Source organism: Rhinichthys klamathensis, unplaced genomic scaffold, assembly GCF_029890125.1.
Source record: "Rhinichthys klamathensis goyatoka isolate OS25496 unplaced genomic scaffold, OSU_Roscu_1.1 h1tg000281l_1, whole genome shotgun sequence".
NCBI classification, from domain to species: Eukaryota; Metazoa; Chordata; class Actinopteri; order Cypriniformes; family Leuciscidae; genus Rhinichthys; species Rhinichthys klamathensis.
In genome coordinates, this window is record NW_026606800.1 from 4,387,478 (window position 1) to 4,413,746 (window position 26,269).

A 26,269-nucleotide genomic window follows, 5' to 3' on the forward strand; every position below is an offset into this window, starting at 1 on the left:
TCTAGGCACTCAAAGCGCTTCACATGGAAGGGGGAATCTCCTCAACCACCACCAATGTGCAGCATCCACTTGGATGATGCGACGGCAGCCATACTGCGCCAGAACGCTCACCACACACCAGCTTACTGGAGAGGAGACAGAGTGATGAAGCCAATCAGTGTATATATATATATGGGGATTATTAGGAGGCCATGATGGACAGAGGCCACTGGGCAAATTTGGCCAGGATGCCGGGGTTACACTCCTACTCTTTCGAAAGACATCCTGGGATTTTTAATGACCACAGAGAGTCAGGACCTCGGTTTAACGTCTCATCCGAAGGACGGTGCTCTTTGACAGTATAGTGTCCCCGTCACTATACTGGGGCGTTAGGACCCACACAGACCACGGGGTGAGCGCCCCCTGCTGGCCTTACTAACACCTCTTCCAGCAGCAACCTGGTTTTCTCAGAAGGTCTCCCATCCAGGTACTAACCAGGCTCAGCCCTGCTTAGCTTCAGTGGGCAACCAGTCTTGGGCTACAGGGTGATATGGCTGCTGGATTTGAGCCCAGAGGGTATACTGGTGGAAATAGAGACTGAGGACTGGCTAATTGACTTCAGTGTGGAGGTATCCTCTCCCACCCACTTCGAATTCATCGCTGTTCCTAGACAGCAGCATGGACTATTTGAACTTTTTATCTGTTCCTTCTGAACGTTTATCTCTGATTTTAGACAGCACAAACATCTGCATGGTCAATGCATTATTATCTTCATTATTATCTAACCTTTCGGCTCCGCCTTGGCTATTTCCACCTTCGGCTCCACCAGACAGCCTCGGCCTTTCGACTCTACCGGGTTTCCTCGTCCCACCGGCTCCCCCTTGGTCAGTCGTCACATCACCTCCGGACATGGCCTTGCGGATCTTCTGCTACGCTACGTTCCTCCACCCCTACGGCTGCAGTGGGCTCCTCCTTCCCTTCTGGTATGCCTCGGTCATCCATCACACAGGCATCGCCTCAGTCCTCGGGTAATCTGGCTCTACTCCAGACGCCCACCGCCGTGGCATTTCCTAGGCCTTGTCTGGGAGGTCTATGGGTTGGTGGTAGTTCAACCCTATCCAGAACAAAGACTTCAGGGTCTCGTCGTCGAAGGGGAAGGTGATGGCAAAACGACAGAATCCCTCCGTGAAAACAAAAACATCAACAACCTTTTGGGTAATCGCTGCAAACCTTGGAGCATAATCCACATTTGGCTGGTCAATCTGTCACAAGACGAGGATGATGAAGATGAAGGTAGACGAGATTCAATACAAAGTGATTTTAATATTACAACAAACACAGGAACAGACTGAAGGTTTAACAGTGCGTGTGTGAAACATGGGGTAAACATGCAAACATCGACCGACAACCAAAGACTGAAAACAGTGGAACTAAATACACAGAGATAATGAAATGATAATGAACAGGTGTGATGATTAGATGAGTGTCCATGACAACTGATGACTGCCGGGAAAATCAAACAAAGGAACACATGTGACTGATGAAACAAACTGAAAGTCCATGAAAACAAACTAACTGAACATAACTGTGACAGATGTATGATAATGCATGATAATTCATTATTGAGTTTCTGTACATTATAAGGTATAGAATATGCAGTTTATGTATATGTATTCATGAATATTCCAATAGATACAGGGTATGAATCATGTAACTATCTTTCAGGATAAAGGCCTCCCCAGAATCTGTACAGTAAACATGGTCAGTTGTTCATTAATTTGTTATGCTTTGGTATTGTGCTTCCCTTTTTGTCTGGCTCAATTTTGTGTCTTAGGGGATTTAAAGAAAGAATAAAGACTTAAGGACATTGAGCTCTCCCCCATTGAGACAAGTGTCTCTAACCCCCCCTAGACTCTTAACATATGTTTATAATTTGGCTGTAATAAGCGTGTTAAGCTGAAAGGGTTCTGCATTTATGTGTTCCAGCTGTTCTGGGGAATTGTATTGATGAAGGTCATGGAAGAGTGTTTGCCCAGGTTTATTTACACCTTATGGTGTGACAGGAACCTAATTAAATGTGTCATCTTTTATGTCAAATTTTTAATATTTAAAATTGAAACTAAATCAGCCTGTAGGTGGCGGCATGTCACTGAATCATCCATTCAATCGATTAATTCAAAACATTTGATTAATTTAGGATTGAAGCAAGTGAGTGGCTGTGTCTGAAATTGCATACTCCCTTGAGTAGGTACTTATTTTGAATAAGTAATTACTTCACGGCCGCTAAAAAGAATGTTCTATATAGTATGAATGTAATCCGGACGTACTACGTCCTCCATGTTGTCATTATCATGTGACCTACCAGCGTCAGTTACGTCTATTCACTTCCATTTATAAATCCTCTGTGGATTTACCGTGGCCTCCCTCATGGGATAGTAAAGTGTCCATCTAATGCACGCATTTTCCCGCATACTCTTTTATGAATACTGTGAATTCGGACATACTTCTTTTGTCAAATAATGTTTTTCATATAGTATACTATATAGTAGGGAAGTATGTGATTTCAGATGCAGACTCTTTCTTTATGAATGGGTCATTGAATCATTGAGTCGCCCGATTCGTTCAAAAAGGCAGATTCATTAATCACTGCTGTGTGTTTGCTCGGAGATGTGATTTTAATGAAATAGAGCAAAAACCGACAGTATTGTGCCTAAAATGTAAGTAATTAAAATGTTGTATAAAATCAACAGTACATTTGCAATTGAGCTGATATTTTGGGAAAAAAGTGAGATATTGATGATCTTGCTCATGTGATATTGCTTAACTATATCATATACTGTATTTTAAATATCAAAAACAAGTGGCCTTTCATCCTCTTAGCTGCACAAAAAAACAGATTTTTAAATCCCATCATACAAATTTTTCAGATTCTTTGTTCAGCTGAACTGCTCATTAATGGTAACTCAGCTGGTGCTGACTTAGTCTCACTTTTTGGATCTCTTTGTATTGTTTTCCAGCTCTTTTGATAATGCTTTGCGCTCAGTATAATGGGTGTTTTTCTGTCTCCAATGTTCTCTGGCTGTGTTTTCTGAGACGAGTGACTGCAAAAATTCAGAATATTTGTATGTGATCTTTCTTAGTTTAAATGACGCAACTGAATTTCAACCCCGTTTCTTTCTCTCTTTATCCTTCAGCTCTCCTTTTCACCATTTCCCCTTTTTTATTTACGTGGTTCAAAGGCTGCAAACTTGTACAACTACCTTTTTTACACTTCTATCTACACTCATTTTTCCTTTGGATGATGCCACTGGCCTGGAACAGTGGATATTCAGTCTTTGCTCGGTCTGGAATAGAAACTGGGCGCCCATGACTCCCCAGAGGGCACCTTACCAGGTGAGGTCATGGAGATGGCAGCAGTTAAAGATCACCCATCTGGGACCCAGCAGCTGTAGCTTGCTTGACATTTACTGTGAACCCAGTGCATATGTCTTCCTGTCCACCAGTGCCCTTGATAGAAATCACACTGATGAGCAAAACTAGTCAGAGCCCTCCCAGATGTTTGCTTACCCTTTCTCTTATGAAAAGCAGCCTAGACTAGCTAAACTGCTGGAAAAAACAACAACATCTTACCTGTCTAAAGTGGCTTGCTGGTTTAAAGGGCAGCTAACAAGTGCCTTCTAAAACTGACTAGCCTGACCGTGGCAGGTTTTAGTCCTAATTATTTCCAGAAATATTTTGAAATATATGAAATTAATAAATCATATAATACTATAATATGACTTAAAAAAATTATTTGATATAGGCTACTACCATTCAAAACTTTGGGGTCAATACAATTTTGCATTTTATTTTAATGCTTTTATTTAAGGACATGTTAAATAGATCATAAGTGACAGTAAATACATTATTTTAAATGTTTACATTTTTTATAATATTTCACAATATTGCTGTATTTTATATTTAATATATCTTAAATGTCCAGTTAAATTGCATCTTATTGACTAGTATTTGGTATGATTTGGCCACTTTGATGCTGGTTTTGACTGCTTAAGCTGCTCTAGCTTGTGCCAGTAACAAACTTAGACCATTTTGAAATTTAAAGGGCTCCTATTATGCCCTTTCACAAAGTCGTGATTTTGGTTTTGGGGCGCACTAGAATTTGCTTTCATGCTTGATTGTTCAAAAACACATTGTTTTTCACATAATTTTACATTACAGCTCCTCTCTCCCCAGTCTGGCCCGCTTTCGATAAAGCCCCTCCTTCTGAAATACGAAATGTGCTGTGATTGGTTAGCTGGCCCAGTGTGTTGTAATTGGCAGCACTTAACGTGTGTTCGGGAAACGTCCGACCCCTCCTGGGTGTTCTTCTCTAGTGTAAATATTAAGGATGGCGTCGATTTCAAACCAATTTGAGCCTGATTCAGACCCTGACAATGTTAATAAACAAGAGGAGCATCCAGAGCGGATTTTATGCACAGACTTTGCAAGCACGGATTTCACAGGACGGTTCAGAGTGATGGTTTTTTTCTTCTTTTTTCTTATATATTTTAGATACGATGTTACGCCATTTATTTGTATCAGCAACAAAATAAAACTTATAATTGGACCTGTTAATAGAAAACGCAACTACGGATAATAAGATCCACAAACAACAAATTGTCCAGACAAAGTGGAAACTGCTCCATTTCAGGAGAAGCTTTTGTGCGTAGCCTGCATTGAGGTTCTGGAAGCAGTTCTCCGTAAAATGTGCATACGTTATAATGTTCAGGAACAGCGTTTAAAATAAATTTTAACCACTCTAAGTTCGTCAGCCTAAGGAAGGTCAAACAAATGAGTTGTGGAAAAAACAGCATCTCTTAGCTCAACCAGGCCTCATCCCTTTTTTTGCGTATTCAGTGGGCAGGGATTATTTAAATGAGTAACATTATGACTTCACATATGGAGCGGACTTTGAGCTTTGTAACCTAGCAGATCTTTTTTATGCTCAAACAGCAACATTACACACTAACTGAAGTTGGAAAAGTGAAAAAGCATAATAGGACCCCTTTAAGATGATCCAAACGGCTCTAAGATGTTTGTCCCCCACCCACCCACCCAACCAACATATAGCTGCAAGTAAATCGATAACTGCAGAGCAGACACATCTCAGCTTATAACCTCTCTTTCATTAGCATGACGCAGCTATTTATGTTTGTTTTTGGGTTAACCAAGTCTCAGCAAGCAGCACAGAGTCTCTTTGTCCCACTCATCACTGCAGTTTCCTTTCTTTCACATGGCATTTTGTGTAAATGAGAGGAGCTCCATGGGAAATGGACATGCCACACATTAGCATAATATCCTCATTGTGTGTGCATGTGGCGGGCCGTGTGCCTCATCTGTGCATCTCCTGCATTAATTTCAAGGGTGGAAAATAACAATAATCCCTAAGGAGTTTAATACCACAGCCTTGGCCATGAGGTAAGAGAGAGAGAGGAAGAGAGTAATTCTACAGCAAGCTGTGCGTAAATGTATGGAAATGATCCAAGACTCTCTGATAGACCACCTCACATTCAACCAAATCTTATTACAGTTTTCGAGGCTAAATTAAGCCAGTGCTCCAAAAAATAAATAACATTGAGTTGCCTGTAATGCTTGATCAAGTAACTGAGAGACACACCGCAGTCTGTGCCAATTTTCGCCTTGCTTGAGAGGCAGTTTAGCAAACCTGGACTGTTCTCCAGGGGGTTCAAGGCCATTATTTTGCAATCATCATTGTTATACACTCAAATTTGATTTGAACGTCAAATTGGGACTCCATGTTCCCTGAGGCGGTATGAGTGGGCCGTCATTTTAGCGCCTCAGTTTTTCTACTTGCTTAATTTGTCCTTAGAGGTGTAATTAACTAGCAGTGGCTGAGCAATTGAGCTGATTATAAATAAATATAAGTTGACCATTATGGGGTTAATCAGGGATACTACAGTGCTTCGGAATTAATGCTGTTCGGACAAAGACCATTTGACTCTATGGCCAAATTAGCTTAAATCACTTTTGTCTAGCAATGATGCATTAAATGTATATCAAAAGCAACAGTAAAGACGTTTACATTGATACAATTTTTTATTTTATTTTTTCAAATAACTGCAGTTATTTTGAACTTTCTATTCATCAAAGAATCCTGAAAAAGCATCATGACACAACTGTTTTCAACATTGAAATAAGATGTTCTTTTTAACATCTATAATAAGAAATGTTTCTCGAGCAGCAAACCAGCGTATTAGAATGATTTCTGAAGGATCATGTGACTGAAGAATGCAATGATGCTGAAAATTCAGCTTTGCCATCACAGGAATAAACTACATTTTAAAATATGTGACCCGTGCTGGCAAAATAAGTCGGAAAGCGCACAGGATAATTACGAGCTACAGGCAAAACAAGTGAAAATTTTCAATTTTGGTAGAATTTGAGGTTTTCACAAAAATGAGTTCATTAAGCCCTCATCTTGCGATCCCAGTGCTCCAAATAACAATTAAACATCTAAAGGTATCTTTATTTGTATGTTTTCTGAGAGGATTACCTTTCCTGTGTCCATGAAAAAAGCTGTCCCTCAGCACAAGTTTGGTATTGTTTAAAAGCGCAGCATTCCAACTTTGTGAATATTCATATCGAATTCTCGATGACATGAGTCTGAACCAATGAAATATGATTTTCAAACTCATGCTGATGTAAACAAAACGATTACTCTCGCTGACTGACACATCCAAAGCGTGAACACAAAGACGCCTCAGACAGCGCACAATCCAGATATATACACAGAATTACAGTATTTCAAAATATCTGTCTTGGCAGAGAAGTGAACGTTTGGTTAACTGTTGGGGAAAAACATCTTATGTGTAACATTAGGCTATATTAGATGCATGTGGTACAGTGGGTATTATAGGCTGTCTGTGTCATTAATCTTAATCAAACAATTGTGGTATCATAGGGAAAAAAATATATTTTTCCAATAGATATTTGGTTTTGACTTGGTGTGTGCCAAATTAGTTGGTATTACCAGGGATTTTAAGGTATGGTTGCTAGGTGATTTTGTTTTGGAACCTTCTTTAACTCGATTTTTCTCAGACTTTGCTGACTCTATCAAAATAACAATTTGACTCTGCCAAAATAACAATATCTCGTTTTTGAAAATTTGCTCATTGCGACTCATTTTGCCAGCACGGGTCGCGTATATTAAAATAGAAATGTGTTATTTTATATTATAATAATATTTCATGATATTAATGTTTTTCTGCATTTTTATTCAAATAAATGCAGCCTTGTAATCTTACCAGCTCCAAACTTTTGAACGGTATTACGGTAATGTGTAGTTTTTCAATAAATGCACATGAATTATGTATATTATGTTTATTTATATAAAAATATATTCTGTTAAAATTATGACAAAATAAAAAAGTGATTTCATAAATATTATTTCTTAATAATTATTTATGTATTTTATTTTGTGTCCATCGTAATTGATTAAATGATAAGCTCAGTGAATTTGAATGCATCTATAATTTGTAAAGCCTTTTTATCTGTTCTTTCATCTCTCTTTTCTTAGCAAATATTGATGTGTTTAATTGTAAATTAATTCATCTGCATACCATGTAATTCAGTTGATTAAGATGTTTTAATCAATGAACAGTGCTATGAAGTAATGATTTTCTTACTAACATTCTCATCAATCCACATCCATCAAATAGTCATGATTAATAATATCTGTCAACTAGTCCAGTCATTAATCTGTCCTAATACCAATTTCTTTGTTTAATCATTGTCCAGTTGACTCCATTAAGAAGCTGTTCTCCTCACTTCTCATCTTAGCTGTGCAGACAAGATAAGTCATGTGATCCCTCCTCGTTCAAGCAGGGCCCAAACGCCCCCCATCACATCCCCTCAGTGACAGTCCCTCTCCTGGGGCCGGGACATGTTCTCCACTCTTCTCATTCATTATCTTTGCACACTTCCTCCAGTCCGCACCAGAATGCCAATTGCACAAAGGAGTGATTGATTACCTTTGTCATAACAATTGCGTGGACTCGGATGACTTACGTGCTCACTATGTCATTGGGTTATGGATGGTTGGCCTTTGTTCTGAATATGAAATCTGTTGATTTTGTGATTTTGCCACATTAGGTGTGAAAGTTAGATGTATTCTAGGCACAACCACTGTGTTATGGATTCCATGGAAATCAATGAGAGACTTGGCAGCCTGAAATTTTCATGAGAAACTGTTAAAATTAGCTCTTTTTTTTCCCTTAAACTGACTTTGACAGCACAAAATTTCGCTATCGGGCTGGCAAGTGGATTTCAATCTGTGGAATGAAACCTATAATTGCCGTAACATCCATTCATTTGGTTTGTGTTAGGAGATGGATATCGCTTATTCAAGGGTTGTTATATAAATTTAGCAAAGTACACCGAATGAAATCTGAGCTGTTCGTTCTTTCTACATCTCTTGTCTTGGTGATGAGGTAATGTTTCATAAAGAAAGGCTGACAGCATTCATCATCATAACCTCCATTTGACTCTTAGCTAGCATGTCAGCAGCAGTATGTTCCAGTGAGTATTATATTTACCCCAGGTTTAAAACTATTCCCAGACTAAAATACATGTTTGAGCTGTTTTAACTGAAAGCAACTTGCACGGACATATCTTAAAATATGTCAGTGTCATTGTTTTGTCTCAAGATGCACATCAGTAATGTTTTTTTTCTCTAAGCCTAAGGCACATTTATAAAAGCTACTGAAATGTCCTAATTGAACAAAGGACTAATCCTTGGTTAGTCTAAGCCCTATATATATATATATATATATATAGAGAGAGAGAGAGAGAGAGAGAGAGAGAGGGAGAGGGAGTATTCTATCTATCTATCTATCTATCTATCTATCTATCTATCTATCTATCTATCTATCTATCTATCTATCTATATATCTATCTATCTATCATATATATATATATATATATATATATATATATATATATATATATATATATATATATAGTGCACACCAAAACAGCATTTGATGAGCAGCCATACTGGGATTTTCAGCCAGGTACATGTGCATGCTGTTCCGATCCAGGCTTAATGACTTCCCATAACACACTCTGATGGTTAAACCTCCAGCATGTGAGCGGATTTTGGTATTGCAATTAAATGCAAATGATCCTGACCCTGGAGGCTTTGGATCAGAACTTTGCATCCTCCTGCAAAGAGATGACCCTCTCTCCCATCGGAGAAGTCGGCTCAGAGTCCGGCATCGACTGGCATTATTTCTCCCTCAGTAAATGCCTTTGTCACTTTAAAGTGAAACTCCTTCCAGCGGTACGGAGTCAGGAATCAGAGGCACTGGGGAAATTAAAAGCAGCAGCAGAAGCCGTTACACCTTGCGATTGATGATCCAGGTTCAGGTTCGCTGGATCTCTGGCTAAACCTGCTCTCGATCCCACAGGTTCGGGCTAGACGCACTGTATTATTTGTTAGCAAGTTTATCTTCGTGTAAAATTCACAAAAACCATTCAACATTCGCACGTGCCGTTTTGAATGATTGCAAACAAGTGTTGATTTGATTTGAGGGTTTAAGTGAGGAGGTATACAGTGGTGTGTTAACATGACTTGCTGGATATTTTATTGTCTTTTGAGCACATACTGTATGTTTAAGCACGGCTGCTTAAAGCCATTTTTAACCATTGATGGAGGAGATGCTTCTCAAGCTTAAAATTAAACGTAAATTAAAGTTGCTCACAAACACACACACACACACAAATAAGATGTTTTAATGCTGTAATATTTCAGAAAGATTTTGTTGATGTTTTTTGAAAGATGTAACTTGCAACCCAAGTTGCATTTATTTGATAAAAATATAGTACAAACAATAATATTGTGAAATATTATTAAAAAGAACAGCATTTTTTTAAATTAAAAAATCTTTTGTAGTAATTAATGTTTTCATTAATTGGATCCTTGCTGAATAAAAGTATGAATTTCTTTTTTAGCAATTCTATTGACCCCAAACTTATGAACGGTAGTGTGTGTGTATTACAGATCATACTGTAATTTGTTGTTGTTTTGGGTGACAGCATTACATATAAATGTAAATTTATAATAATAGAAATTTTAATACTTTTAATACTTTTAATTAATAATCAAACTAATTATACAAGATATAAAATTCAAAAACATAGTGATGAATAGTGGTATTTGCCTTATTATTTAGCAAAAAAAAGGGTGAAAATGGATGAATCGTTTGATTGCATTGCTAGGTTTACATGAGCTATCCAAACGAACTGATTCACTAAAATGACTCTTTACTGTAAATGACCTTTACAGTATAGTATATACAGTTTGACATTTTATGAGAAAGTATTTGATTCCCAAAGCTTGATCACTGTACATATGTGTGTGCAATGCAATTTTGATACCCAAAATTTCTGTATGATTGTCCCCTTCGTATATACCTCATTGTTTTTTATAAGATAGCATAAATTTATCATGGACGAAAAAAGAGAAAATTCACTTTTGAATTTGTACTACTATCTTCTTTTGAAGTGAACCAATGTGAATCTCTTCATGAATCATATATTTAAAGTGACCATACTCTTAATTTTGGATGCAATCTGTGTATAATCTAACTCGAAACATTTTTTCATTTTCAGCCTTTTAAACTCATTCATTTGTTTTTATGGCTTCATTTTATCTAGCAGCTCAAAGCCTGACAGGGGCCGAGAAAGCAAAGGCGCTGCGTTTACCCCCCTCTCTTTCTTTGTGCGCGGCTGTGATTCCATTAAAACAGGGTGCACAGCTCGCCGCGCGCCAGTGCTACTCAGGCAGCAAACCAAATTGTTTGCCTTTGTGTCATTTCCGGCCGGTTGGGCTTGTTGGATACGCTCGGCCCCTGTCACTTTGTCTGCGGCGCAAATGGTCCCGGCACACTCCCCTGCCTCCCTATAGAAGCGCGCTGACCTCACCGCCTTGGGGTCCAACTTGGCTGCAGGGTGCAGCATGGCCCAGACGCCCTCTTGTTCTCCGTCTCTATGCCAGGCACACCAGAGCCCTTCATTTGTGGCTTCTGGGGCTTATTCATTTGGCCTATCACAGAGAGACAGGTTTAGGGGGGGGGGGCGATATATGTGTGTGTGTGTGTGTGTGTGTGTGTGTGTGTGTGTGTGTGTGTGTGTGTGTGTGTGTGTGTGTGTGTGTGTGTGTGTGTGCCATATGGTTAGGGGGTAGCTCTCCATTTCCCATCTTGCACCTGCTCCTCAGAAGGTGATTGGAGGAGGGATGCACAATACTTCAGGCAGTTCAGATCAGCGAAATGAACCAAACCACAAACTCTTTTGCTAACACACACATACACACCCCTCCAGGCCCCCAGCTAACTCATTTTCCAATTATTTGTAGGTCAGCAGTGTTAGTAGCATGATTGTGTAGCCATTTTACCATTATTCTCATAAGGTCTCCCATGGCAGCAATTTGGATGTAAGTGGGGTTAGGGGAGGGGGGCGTAATGGCAGTCGCACAAAACCCGCCAGTTTCGCGAATTCCATTTGCCTGTTTTACCAGGTCACTTTAACACTAACTTGATAAACAGAAGATGTTTTCTTTCTATGCAAACAGCTGTCGTCTTTAAGGGGTTCATCAACTACAATAAAACAAATTGAAATGAATGCATGCCTTACGCAATGGGTGGGCAATCGTATTACATGAAATGAGAAATTTTATTTCATGAAAACCAATTGTGTTTACATGGATGCTCCACATGGCATTTTGACATAATTGTGTGTGTATTTGACCATTCAGGCTCAGTAAGCCAAAAAAGAAAACTGAATTTGGATTGCATTGAGAATTGATTGCATTACTGCATTTAGTTCTTTTTTCACAGTTTATTGTGCCTAATAACTCCTTGAAACATCATGCACATCGCACTCTTTATTTTCTCATTCATGAATGTTTCTTTATCACTGTAAAAATGTTAATAATTTACTCACCCTCATGACGTTCCGCAAGACTTTCGTTCATCTTCGAACCATAAATGAAGATATTTTAATGAAATTTGAGAGATTTCTGTCCCTCCATTGACAGACCATACAACTACCACTTTGTCACTTAAAAAAGTTCATAAAGTGATTGTAAAATAATCCAAATGAATTGAGTGGTTTAGTCGAAATTTCCTAAAGATACTGATTTAATTTAGGCTTTTATTCACATATAAACATTGATCAGCGAACATAAACAGAAGCTCAGCCGTACTTGCTTGACGCACAAAAAACAAACCTCATTAGTTCTTGCGGAAGCTCAAGCGTGCTGAGTAACACACGAGAATGAACCTCATTGGTTCTCGCACATCAAGCATCCTTGAGCTTCCATTTACCATATCTAAAGTGTGAGTTGATGAATGTTTATATGTGAATAAAAGCCTAAATTCAATCTGTTCATCATATAAAGTGATCGTGTCTAAACCGCACAATTCATTTGGATTATTTGAAGCATCAAAGTGGTAGTTGTGTGGACTTTCAATGGATGGACCGCAAAATCTCTAACAAAAGACCCTTTATATAATCACCACAATGTCATACCACTCAAACCTTCCTTAAGCATTAGCTGCAAATGAAACGTGCAACAGATGGGATAGCACATTTAGGATGTTTTCGACTTGATCAATTTCATTTTCTGATGTGAAGCACAACATTTCTTTAAGCAATGTGGTGCAGAATTGGCCGCAAACGTCCTGTCAGGGGAACAGATGTCCTTAGCCTCATCGCCAGGAGTCCCATTTCCCAATTAATGAGCTGTGTCCCTATCCCGCTCTCCTACCTAAAGCCCACCTGGACAAACACACATCCACATACTCTGTATGTTCCATCTTTCATCTTCACCTAACAGTCTATCCTCTCTGCCTCATTAGAAATAAACACTTTTGCATGCTCCATATAAATCATCGCCTCTGGTTTATAGACTGTTTCGGCATGCTTACAGATGATGTGTGCAGTTTTTTTCCACCATGTTTCACGGGTTCACACTTACATACAATTAAAGGGAATAAAGTATAATGCGTATTTGGCGTGCTGTCCGGGGGGAGGGCTCCGAGCTCGGAATTCGGCCCGAACCCAGAGTACTCCCCCCTGTATGTAAAGTGGTTTAGGACTAGAAGAGTGGAGAAGGGGTGGTGGAGGGACGCTGCTAAACTGTCAGAGAAATGAGGTGAGACTGCTGAGTCTATATATACGCGTTTTAATCATGATTGCTGAGTGCTCTCCACCCGTGTTAATTATCTGAACGTGCTTCTCCCGAACTTTGTTAATAAAACATCATTAAAGTACTTTCTCAATCCCAGTTTAAAGCTGAAGTGTGTAAATTCAGTGCCATTAACACAGATGGAATTACAAATAAAATTACTGTTTTTAAAGGGGTTTCCCAAACACTCACATTATGTGGAGCCAGTTCGTTTTCAGTTAGAGTTTTTTGTCATCTTTTTTGTCTATTGACGAAAATATTTGTAAAAATTTGAGGGCCGTTCACACAAAAAATTACTATAACTATAAAGTTTTAATAGTTCTAATTCTATGAGAATAGAGAAGTCCACACCACAACTATAATGTAATGACACAGAGAATCACTTTCAGATTTGTTTTGACAGCCAATCAGAATCTATCTGACTTTAAAGAGCTCCAGCATTTAAAGAGGCTATTGACATAACTGCAGCACACTTATAATAAACAGAACCTTGTGGTCCATTGCTGTGGATGCTAATATAGTTATTGATATAGTTATCTTTATATTTGTCATATAGTGTCTTGATTAAAATACTTTATTATTGCGGTGATGCTCATTTTCCTTATCATCTCAGTTATCGTTGATGAAAAAGACTTTCATCTGTGATTTAGTAGACTATATTAACACTATATCTTTTTTAGTTTGTGGTTTACTCCTGTACCTCTAGAGATGGTACTGTATGTTGAACCCAAGCGCCGGTTCACAGCCGTTATTGATCCGTTCACTCTCCTAAACGGCACTCATAAATTGGGCCTCAGTCCAAACTGAGAGCGGAAAAGCTTTTACCTCAATTGACTATAGACCATTTTGATTAATACAGTTTAACAAATTATGATAACAGACTTGAGTTGGGGGATTTTTTTTATTATTTATTTCTGGCACAAACAACTGCATTACATCAGGAGAATAATTGGTGACATTAGTCAAATTAAAATGCAGCCAGAGGTCAATTATGGAGAGAAAAAAAAACAGATCTAGACCAGATCTATCAGAGCAGACGGATGGTAGTCGAGAAGAAGTCTGTAGACGACATTGGTAGGCAAAGACTGTTTATTTCAGCGTGAACAAAAAGAGCATTTCTACAAGTAATTGGTATGATTCATATAACCATATTATGTAATTAATTTAGTCGCATTAAAGTTCAGCATTAGGCTCAGCAGGATTCAGTAGAATCTTCAAATCTTTTAAAAACTGGGTTTTACTTTTTCTAAAGAAATGTGAGTAGTGATTGCATGTGAAAAAACATTGCCAGGGTGTTGCAATGTCATTCCTGATTTTCTGTGTGGTTGCTTGGGAGTTACTAGGGTGGATGTACTGGGTGGTTGGTAGTGGTGATTGCAGTTTACCAGTGATCCGTTTGGGCCAGGCCCCCCACGGTTCGGCATGCACGCGATTCGTGTTTAACCATCATAGAGTGAAAGTTTATCATTTGCACGTTTTTTTTGTCTTTCGCGTCTTCTTGCGCTTGAACGGACATGACACATACACACAAAATTATGTCAAACTGCCCGTCTTGGCTAGTATTCACGTAAACACAGTCTGTTTTGTCTTAAATAAATGTAAACAGTTCAGAAAGAAATCGGATGTGCATGATTATATTGGATCTGTGCATTAGCTCTTAAAGTGACAGCAGCCTATAAATGGCTGTTTGGCATTTATACTGCTGTTAGATCTTACTTTATTTATGTTATTTTGTATTTATCTTACTTGTAATTAGTGTATTTGTTCTTATTCTTTGCTGACTGTTCACTTGTCTTTAATAATGTTTGAACTTTTTGCTGATTCGAACCAATTATAATTTTCCTCAATGATTTGAAGGATCATTCATATGTGTAGCACAAACAGGGTAAGTGTTAAATGCTGAAGTTTAATAGTTCTGGGGGCTGTTCCATAAACCAAGATTAGAGTATAAGCCAGGCTTATTTCGGTTAGTCAGGCTTATTTTTGGTAGATTCGGTTTCATAAATCAAACTTAAAAAAGTTCAAACTCAGTTACCCTGGCAACTTATGCTGGGAAACTAGCCTGGTCCAGGGCAGGCTAACTGTCAGGCTAAGCCTCAGTTGTTACACAGATCCTCAACACTGACCGACAAGAACACAATGATATTACCACTGACAGTCTCTAATACCATTATTGGACTTTATAAATACACAGTATACAGAAAATCAACTTAAATAAGGCTACAATATAGACAATATAGACACATATATAAGGCGTTTTAAAGTTGTCCGTTTAGGATATGTCATTTTTGTAATAAAGACATTTTAATTAAGGAGTGCCTCGGTTATCAGAGAATTCTTTCTCTACACTGTCATATATATATATATATATATATATATATATATATATATATATATATATATATATAGTACTTTATTATGTCTTTCAATTCAAAACATTTAACACAATTATACTAATGGACAGTTCCTTTAAAGACATCATATTTTCCCCCAATAAATATTCCTTATTTTTCCTTCTACTTTTTTTTCTTTTGTGATAATACCAACACATACATATAAATAAAACAATAAATAAATATTAATAAAAATATAACATTCACATATATCAAACTCTTATAATGAATGACACATAATTCCTAATAGTTATTCAAGTAATATTATTTAAATATCAAATATTCAATATTAAATAAGTAAATAAATAAAATAACAAATAACTAGAAATAAAAGGGAAGGTTACATAAAAATGTAGTTAATGTAGGCCAATATATATTCCTTTATTTTATGGAATATTCTTTGATTTTAGAGTTGCACATATCTTTTCAAAATGTATACATTTGTTCTTAATTTAATGTTATCCTCTCCATAATGTACTTTAGAAACTAAATCTAACCACTCATTTAAAACTGGGGATTCTTGCTTTCTAAAAAAAAATATTGCATAAAAAGCTGTAATTCTCAGCATTCTAAATAAGTATATATCATCTTTATAAAGTAGCATAGGTCCTATACCCAAAACTATATTTTGTATCTTTATATATTTAGTTTCTTAAAAAAAATCTTCCCTGAATTAGGCTACTTCTGTTCAATTTCTTTTTTTTATTAGAAGTATAAAATATATGAGTGTAATGAGCTAGAAGTTCACTGCAACATATCCAACATCCTAAAGAGAAATTATTATAATTAGAAGATATTTCTAGTGTTATAAAATATCGCATATTAATTTTCCAAGAAAAATGTATATTTTAGTCAGAATTATTGCGCTCCTATTTGGCGCGCATGCGCGCAGCAGCGCTCGTTCATAAAGATTAGCAGCAAAATGGATACATTTGCACGACTTTCTAACATTTACAGATGGAGAATATAACTGTAAAATGTAATTTTTGCACTGTGGGGGGAAAAAAACATGTCACAAACGCGTAAAACAGCACAAAATATACGCTGTTTGATGGTGGATCGATTTGATCCACGATCGACCTCTAGGGCTGCTTCAGAAACGCGTGCACACGCAATTAGCTAGACTAGATAAACCTGGATCAAATTAGTGAGATTGTCTAGATAATTGCGTGTGCACGCGTTTCTGAAGCAGCCCTAGAGGTCGATCGTGGATCAAATCGATCCATCATCAAACAGCGTAGTTTTTGTGCTGTTTTATGCATTTGTGACATGTTTTTTTTTTCCCCCTCAGTGCAAAAATTACATTTTACAGTTATATTCTCCATCTGTAAATGTTAGAAAGTCGTGCAAATGTATCCATTTTGCTGCTAATCTTCATATTAAACGAGCGCTGCTGTGCGCATGCGCGCCAAATAGGAGCGCAATAATTCTGATTAAAAAATATACATTTTGCTTGGAAAATTAAAATGCGATATTTTAGAACACTAGAAATATCTTCTAATTATAATAATTTCTCTTTAGGATGTTGGATAAGTTGCAGTGAACTTCTAGCTCATTACACTCATTTTATACTTCTAATAGGCCTAAATAAAAAAAATTGAACAGAAGTAGCCTAATTCAGGGAAGATTTTTTTTAAGAAACTAAATATATAAAGATACAAAATATAGTTTTGGGTATAGGACCTATGCTAATAAAGATATAGGCCTATACTTATTTAGAATGCTGAGAATTGCAGCTTTTAATGCAATGATTTTTTTTTTGAGAAAGCAAGAATCCCCAGTTTTAAATGAGTGGTTAGATTTAGTTTCTAAAGTACATTATGGAAAGGATAACATTAAATTAAGAACAAATGTATACATTTTGAAAAGATATGTGCAACTCTAAAATCAAAGAATATTCCATAAAATAAAGGAATATATATTGGCCTACATTAACTACATTTTTATGTAACCTTCCCTTTTATTTCTAGTTATTTGTAATTTTATTTATCTACTTATTTAATATTGAATATTTGATATTTAAATAATATTACTTGAATAACTATTAGGAATTATGTGTCATTCATTATAAGAGTTTGATATATGTGAATGTTATATTTTTATTAATATTTATTTATTGTTTTATTTATATGTATGTGTTGGTATTATCACAAAAGAAAAAAAAGTAGAAGGAAAAATAAGGAATATTTATTGGGGGAAAATAATGTCTTTAAAGGAACTGTCCATTTGTATAATTGTGTTAAATGTGTTTGAATTGAAAGACATAATAAAGTACATAATATATATATATATATATATATATATATATATATATATATATATATATATATATATATATATATATATATATATATATATATGAGACAGTGTAGAAAAAAGAATTCTCTGATAACCGAGGCATTCCTTAATTAAAATGTCTTTATTACAAAAATGACATGTCCTAAACGGACAACTTTAAAACGCCTTATATATGTGTCTATATTGTCTATATTGTAGCCTTATTTAAGTTGATTTTCTGTATACTGTGTATTTATAAAGTCCAATAATGGTATTAGAGACTGTCAGTGGTAATATCATTGTGTTCTTGTCGGTCAGTGTTGAGGATCTGTGTAACAACTGAGGCTTAGCCTGACAGTTAGCCTGCCCTGGACCAGGCTAGTTTCCCAGCATAAGTTGCCAGGGTAACTGAGTTTGAACTTTTTTAAGTTTGATTTATGAAACCGAATCTACCAAAAATAAGCCTGACTAACCGAAATAAGCCTGGCTTATACTCTAATCTTGGTTTATGGAACAGCCCCCTGGTCAGGCGTTTAATATTCAACAATATTATTGATTTGACTGCACTGACACTATTGGATTAGAACGGAACTGAGCTGGACGATGACATCACTGTTTTCTGCAGAACTGCTCTATATGAACTAATTTAATAATTGATGATCTTTACGACGGAGATGAATCAACACTAAACTGACTCCAGCTGAACAATGACACTGTTTTCTTTTAGAGCTGCTGTACACCGGAAATGAACTCTGTTTGCATCATTGAATCATTTTCATGTTATCACTGTAAAGCTGCTTTGAAACAATCTGTGTTGTATAAAGCACTACATAAATAAAGGTGAGTTCACTTGAGAGGTTTGAACAAAAACAATCACCACCAAATTATTATTTAAAATATATTTTTTTCTTTTTAATATATGCTCTTTTCTTTGAGTTTGTTTACTGAGGTTAATTTGTGTTTTGGAGACAGCGTTAGATTCTTATTTACAAATGGAAACCTGTTTTTCCCCTCAAGATCTAGAGATTACAGTGAGATTACGACATGAACATGCTATGTGATTTGTGTTCACAGGGCTTTGTGGAGTACAAAACAGCTTTAAGGTTCAATATGTTACATAAAAATGAAAGCTGAATAATTAACTCTTCATCATGAATATTAAACATGTGCATTGTATTGCTTTGCCGTGCCTTTGTTCACATCTAGAACAAAAGCTTTCTAAATATGAAAAATACTGTGCAATTCATACAAAAGACAGATGGAGTGATTTATCTTTTAGTGTGGCATCTTTACGTGACCTGATATATATATATATATATATATATATATATATATATATATATATATATATATATATATATATATATATATATATATATAACGCACACACATACACATCAGCTATTCACTGCTTTTTGAGTCTGTTCTCTTATGATTCGTTGTTACTATCTTTTTTCTCCCAAGTGTCTAAAATTTGCATAATATTGCCGTTACCATGTTATACTTATGCTTAGCTGTGTCTGTGCGTTTCTGTTTGTTGAATATCATGTATTTTTTAAGGTTTAGAACAACCCTTGCAGGCCTAGTAACATAAAATGCCCTTACACAACATTATGCATTCCCTTGGAAGAAATATGTAAGACATATTTCAGAACTTTGCTCTGGATTGTGTCACCATGCGATTGTGCTTAGCGATTATTTATTTAATTTGCACAGCGCACTGTACTGTATTAGAGCGGCTGCTCGTAATTCCTGCGGTTGCGCAGGTGCCTGTAAATCCTTTTTGTTCTGCGTCTGGTGGGCATTAGTTTGACCTTAAGCTGCTTCAGATATGCCCTTTGCTGCTGGAATAAATTCAGTCTCCGGGGCTGGCGCTGCATTTCAGAGTAGTTCTCATACCCTCCGTCAGTGTGACACGGCCGTCTCCCTGGGAGATCTAGAGGCACGTAGTTGAGCCCTAGTCGGTGTGTGAGCCGTGTATCTTACAGAAGGCTAATGATGAGATGGTGTTATTGGTTTTTGATGAGCCTAGCCGTGTGAGTACAGGAGAGAGATTACTCTGTGTTTCTCCGATGGCTTTGGCCAGCACTTCAAGGAGCTGACACTTCATCTACAGAACAACATGTACAACTATTCTACTTCCCAGATGTACCATTGAGCCCCTTTTTTAGTTTTCACTTTTCTGCCGAGTCATTTGCATATACAGCTAATGGTCACCCGCAGGTAGTGAATTAATACTGTAGCTTGTTTTGCTAATGATCCCTTTTGACAAGAAAAACAACAAACAAAAAGTGGGAGGATTTGCATAAATGATCTGGGTGTTTCTTCCACTATGAATACTTTTATGTCCCTGGGGTTGATTTCTATTTTCTATTATCTATCTATGTGGTGAGAACATAAATACATTTTTTTTTTCATGTTTTTGGAACTGTGGTGTGCCAACTTTTCTCTTCTTTTTTGCAACTTTTTGTGGTTGAGCACCCTCATTTAGACGTTTTGTCCTTTGGATGTGCGCACTTTGTGTTGAATCTTTATCTATCTATTTCAAAATGTCCCCATACACCATACTTTTTTTATTATTATTGATTGATTAACTCATCTAGAACCAGACTAGTCTTGTTCAAAAGTTTGGGGTCAGTAATCATTTTTTTAATTATTCTTATTAGAAAGAAATTCATATATTGAGAAATCATGCATTACATTGATCAAAAGTGAGACAGTAAAGACATTTATCATGTTAAAAAAAGATTTATATTTCAAATAAATGCTGGTCTTTTGAACTTTCTATTCATCATAGACTCCTAAGAAAAATGTCTCACCCCAACAACTGTTTTTAACATTGACAATAAAAAGAAATGTTTTGAATAATATGCAGCAAATCAGCATATTAGAATGATTTATGAAGGATCATGTGACTGAAGACTGGAGTAATGATGCTGAATATTGAGCTGTAGCATTACAGGAATAAACTACACTTTAACATATATTAAAATGGAACGCAAACTTTAATAATATTTCACTATATTACTGTTTTTACTGTATTTTTAGCAAAAAAGTTTGTCACTCGTAAATTACTGAAATTTTCATATTGTATATCTTAGCCAAAGCAGTCTGCCATTTTAATCCAAAAATGTAATTTCCGCAAAAGAATGCGTGATTTAGGATGTACTGTAAATGCCATTTGTTCATTCAGAACACTTGGCAGAGAACAAAAGCCAAGTTTAAAGGCTATTTGAACGGATTTTACATTGAAATACGTTGAACAATCTCAGCTTTTAATGAAAGTGATCTCATGTGAGAGAGGTCACAGGCTAGTTGTAAAAAGTGCCTGATGTTTCTATCCTGTCCAGCTGCACCCTGGCAGCGTTTGCGCACGAGTCTGTCGTAGTGGCCGGGTCTCTTGAGCCCCGCGAGGAGGGGAAAAACTTCAGAAAGGCAGCAGAGCCCCTCCAGAGAAGCTACTATATCTATTTGACCCACTTTCCACATCTAAGCATCTGCTCCAGAACGAGCCGTGCACAGACTCGAGAGTTAGGGGATGAAGATGTTCGTTCTTCTAATGATTTGGTTTTATAGCTTGAACCTTGTGCTTAAGATGTAATTTTCTATTTCATGTCCGACTGAAAGCCCCACCTGCCCAATCTGCCAGCTCTTTGTGGCGAGGGGACTTAATAGCTACGAAACAGATGCCAGCTGACCTTTTGCCCTCTGGTGTCCCCTGTTCACCACCTTGGGTTCAGATGTCTGCCTGGTGTCAAGCAATCACACAGCTTCACATAATGAGTGCTATTTGAGATATCATTGATGGAAAGGACAGATCTCACATTTGGGTGTCTAGCTTTGAAAGGTCAAAAACAAGTTGTGGTAACGTCTTGGAACAGATTAGACACATCAGGACGGTGTGATGATTGAGCAGCTAACTGTTTTTTCTCAATTTCTAAATGTTCTTCAAATGGACTTTTCTTCACCAATTGTACTCTAGTGTCACAGGTATCTTAGTGGTAATGATCTGAGCTGTCAGCTGAAAGGTTGGTGTTTCCGATACTGAAAAGGAATTGAAGTGAACAAGATGAGGTATTACTGATGTCACTTCCTGCCTCTACAGTGACGGTGCCCTTGAGCAAGTCACTTAGGACTTCTGGGATTCAGTCTTAGGAAAATAAGTGGTAGTAGATAAAAGCATCAGCTTTTGGCAGTGCTTTCAAGATTCTTTAAAAAAATATAATTAATCATTTGTGCATGCTTTTATTTCCCCCAGATATCTATTAATACCACTGGCCATTATGGTCAAAGTCAAAAGCACAATGGACCACAATCGTCAGTGCTCTCTGTAGAGCATTGCAAAAGGAAAACAAAAATCACATGCTTTTCATTTGCCCAACATTCTGACCTCAATTAGACCATTCAGATCGTATAAAAAGGCTGGCTTTGATGCACCGCTAAGTGACTAGGACACTGTTTAGGGTTCTCAATTCCACTCAACTTGAACCCAGCAACTGATTAGGGGATGGTCACTGTTTGCTTTAATATCTGTAACTTTTTGATATAATTTTCGTACATTTGACTGCTACAAATTAAAGTGATTTTAAAATCTACAACTTATCCAGTGTAAATTGTTGTCAAGTACAAATGCAGTTTAAAAGTCTGGGATCAGAAAGATTTTTTAATGTGTTTTTAAAGTCAAAAATTTGTTTGGTAAAGTTTAATCGCAATATTGGCAAAATCCCATTATGAGGGTGGATGTAAACGCACTGAATGTTGAAAACTTTTTTTTTTTTTTTTTTTTTTTTTTTTTTTAGTAGTTAAACTGACAGTGTTACAACTGTCCCTGTGTTACAGGCATACCTTGTCTTCCCTGTATACGAGTCTGGCAAGCACACAAGTTGGATACGTATTTAACCTGCCTCAACACTAAAACGTTTATGTCTGTATCTTCCTTTCTTCTTTTGTCTGCTCGATTACCCTGCCTCCCATCTGCACGATTCCCCTGTTTGTCTCTGTTGATCTTTCCATTCATTTAATGGTCCATTTGATTTCTTCCCCCCTAAATGGCCAAATTACGGGATTGAGCCTTGACACTGCAACAAAAACAAAAGAAAGAAACACTGACGTTTATTCACACTTCACTCTGTTTCAGAAAGCTGTCAGTTATTGGTTCAGCACGCAGGCTATGTGACTTTAATGCTTTTCCCTTCAATTCCCAACAGCTGTTTTGCCGCTATTTGAGTCCACAGCAAAGCCCGAGTGCAATCAGAACCACTGCATATGGTGCTTGTCTTTAGTGAAGCATGATAATGTCTCCGACGCCTCAACAACGTGCATCCAGCTCATCTATCCATATGGGCTGTTAGGGAAAAGTGCCGCACCAGTTAAAGGAAGTGTGGAATTTAATTTGCTCTCGGCACAGGGGGCTGTGTCCGAAAGTCTCTCGCTTTTTGGCCTGTGTGTAACCTGTCTAATGACGGGCGCTCGATGTCGGCGGGCAACCAATCAGAAGCCAGCACAGAGAAAGCTCAAAAGCAATTAGTCGCCCAGTGCCATGTATCATCCATGAAACAACCCACATCTTCAGCTCTTTCTCTTTTGCCCTTGTCTCATTTATAACCCTCATCCCCTACGCTTTTTCGTCCGCCCTCCAGAAAGCAGTCGCAGACTTCAGAGGGACACTCCTTCCATTCTCATCTTCTCTTCCACTTCCTCTTTGCCATCATTTCCCATGATTCTCTTCCTATTTGCTGTGTAAATGACATGCAGATAAGAGTTTTGCTGTAACTTTCCCTATTTTTCATGTAAGGCTCAGTGGCTTTTGATTTCTTTCGCTTTCATCTTCGCTCCCTTCCTTTGTTTTGATCAACCATGGTCTGCTCTCAATAATGACCTAAAAAAGCTTGTGTCACATACAAGGTGCTTCTATCCCGTCTGTATCATTCGCCAAATAACATGTGATTCCCTCTCAATTGAACTCATTTTGACTATCATTTATGTCACTGGAGTGCAAATTACATCATGGCACAAAAGCCACCCTGTAATGTTTTCTTGCTTTGAAATATCTAGTTCTGATGTAATCAGCGATATTTTTTTATTAATACCCTTTTCGTTTTCTCTCTTTCCCAGTTTTCTTTTGAAAAGACTTTTGGAAAACTCGTACAAAACTTTTCAGTTGAGAATCAAATATATTTACTAGCACTTATGCAATGGCACCTGTCACATTGTAATTGGAAATATCTGTAAATAAATATGCTAACAATGTATCAGATTTAGACATCAAAACAACAGTTTTGCTACCTAACATTGATATTGTCAATATTGAAATGAATGCATGAACCATTGTCAATTTTCCTGGACAGATATTATTGTATTGCACACACAGCTAAGGATATTGAAAACCGTGTCCGTATCGTTTTCATCTGTACGATGTAAGGAAATGAAAATGTAGCCTAATTCATTCAGTTGGTTTTAATATTTACCAAATATGTTTCCCCTGAGGTTGTTTGTGATGAAACTGCATTTTAAGACATGTTTGGTGATTGATGGCTGATGTTATAAATGCGGTGTTCAGAGTCTCCAGTCTGCAGTGAGGTAAACATTACAGAACCGGTTATGATACAGAAGAAAATAAACACTGTAACATAGCCTACCGTTAAGCGCTACCGTTAGAGACATAACATCGTACTAAAACACTCACTAAAATTCACACAGAATGTGTTTCACTGCACCATTTTTTAATTGTTTTTCTATCTAAACATAATCTAGACTTGCACCACGCCTCACTGATTTTCAAGCATTTTGTAAATGTGCTGATTATCTGCGCTGTGATGCTGCAACTAATCCAATTCCCGAACGAACGGCTCTTTTGAGCCGGTTCTTTTTAGTGAATCATAAACCGATCTCCACCTCTGTATATACGATTCCCAAATGAATCCCATTAATGAGCCGGTCCTTTTAGTGATTTAAAAAAAACATGCAGCGGCACCAGTATGGCCTGATTCCTGACTGAATCCCTTTTGCGATGGTTCATTTTAGTGAATCAAAAACATACAGCCCAACCAGTGTAGTCCGATTACCGAATGAATCGCTCTTACACTCTTAAAAATAAAGGTTCTTATTATCTATATAAAGGTAAATTAAGTCATTAAATAGGCTACATAAAATTTTGGTTTGTTTTTTACCCATCTCTATCATGTACCCCCAGAACACTTTGAACATACGACACATGTCGCATGGGACCATTCTGTGATAGGGCCTACTTTTGCCTCTTTTTTTAAAAAGTTTGATGCCGGTCACTCACTGCCATTAAAATGGACGAACGTGAGCTTGACTTTTTTCAAATATTTCTTGTTTTGTGGTCCGAAAAAGAAAGAAGGGCATACGGCATTAGAACAACACCAGGGTGAGTAAATGATGACTTAATTTTCATTTTGAACAATTCTTTTAACATCCATGGAATCTTTCCATTGTAAAAAAAAAAAAGGTTCTTTACACTGGAAAAGGGTTCTTTAGATTATAAAATGTTCTTCATGCTAAAAATGGTTCTTTAAAGAACTGTTTACTGAAAGATGTTTTGGGGATCCACTGCATCATTGCAAAAAAAAATTAAAATAAAAACTTTTGTAAGCTTTATTTTTAAGAGTGTATGAGCTGGTTCTTTTTAGTAAATAAAAATCATACAGCACAACCAGTGTAGTTAACGAACAAACTGATTAGCACAAAAATCTTGGTAGTTAAATATACAAATTATGAGTTGTTTGGTAATCAGTATTATTTTATAAAAAATAATTACAGGAATAAATGAATGAATGAATGAATGATCGTTACCAAAACTTTAGATTAAGTCAAGTCACATTTATTTATATAGCGCTTTTCACAATACAGATTGCATCAAAGCAGCTTCACAGTGATAACATGAAAGTAGTACAACACAGTTCAATAATATTGTTGAATATTAAATATCCCCAACTAAGCAAGCCAAAAGCAAGGCGACAGTGGCAAGGAACCAAAACTCCATCAGATTGGATGGAGAAAAAAACCTTGGGAGAACCCAGGCTAGTCAGGGGCCAGTTCTCCTCTGGCTAACAATCATAGCTTTACAGTAAGTGCATATCAGAAAGTACCTGGAAAAAATACATTTAGTTAATCATGTAATATTTAGGGGATAACATATCGCCGGCGTTGAGTCGTCTCTTCGCAGGCGTTGAGTCGTCTCTTCACAGGCGTTGGTCTTCTCATCACAGGCGTTGAGGCATCCGAAATCCCCGTGAGAGGCAGGATACCAAACTGGAGCCTACGAACGCCATTTTTCTCGGGACAAGCGTCCCGAGATAACAGCAGAAAGGCAGATGGGAAAAAAAATTAGCATAGCTGATGTTCATAA

At 37.0% G+C, this 26,269-nt stretch overlaps 1 protein-coding gene and 1 pseudogene across 4 annotated transcripts in view; one reads left to right on the forward strand and one right to left on the reverse strand.

Moving 5' to 3' along the window:
* The window catches only part of nkain2 (sodium/potassium transporting ATPase interacting 2), a 162,045-nt gene that overhangs the window by 80,483 nt on the left and 55,293 nt on the right, over window positions 1-26,269 (forward strand). The gene's annotated exons all lie outside the window — the stretch shown is intronic.
* LOC130103307 (5S ribosomal RNA) lies at window positions 425-541 on the reverse strand (annotated as a pseudogene).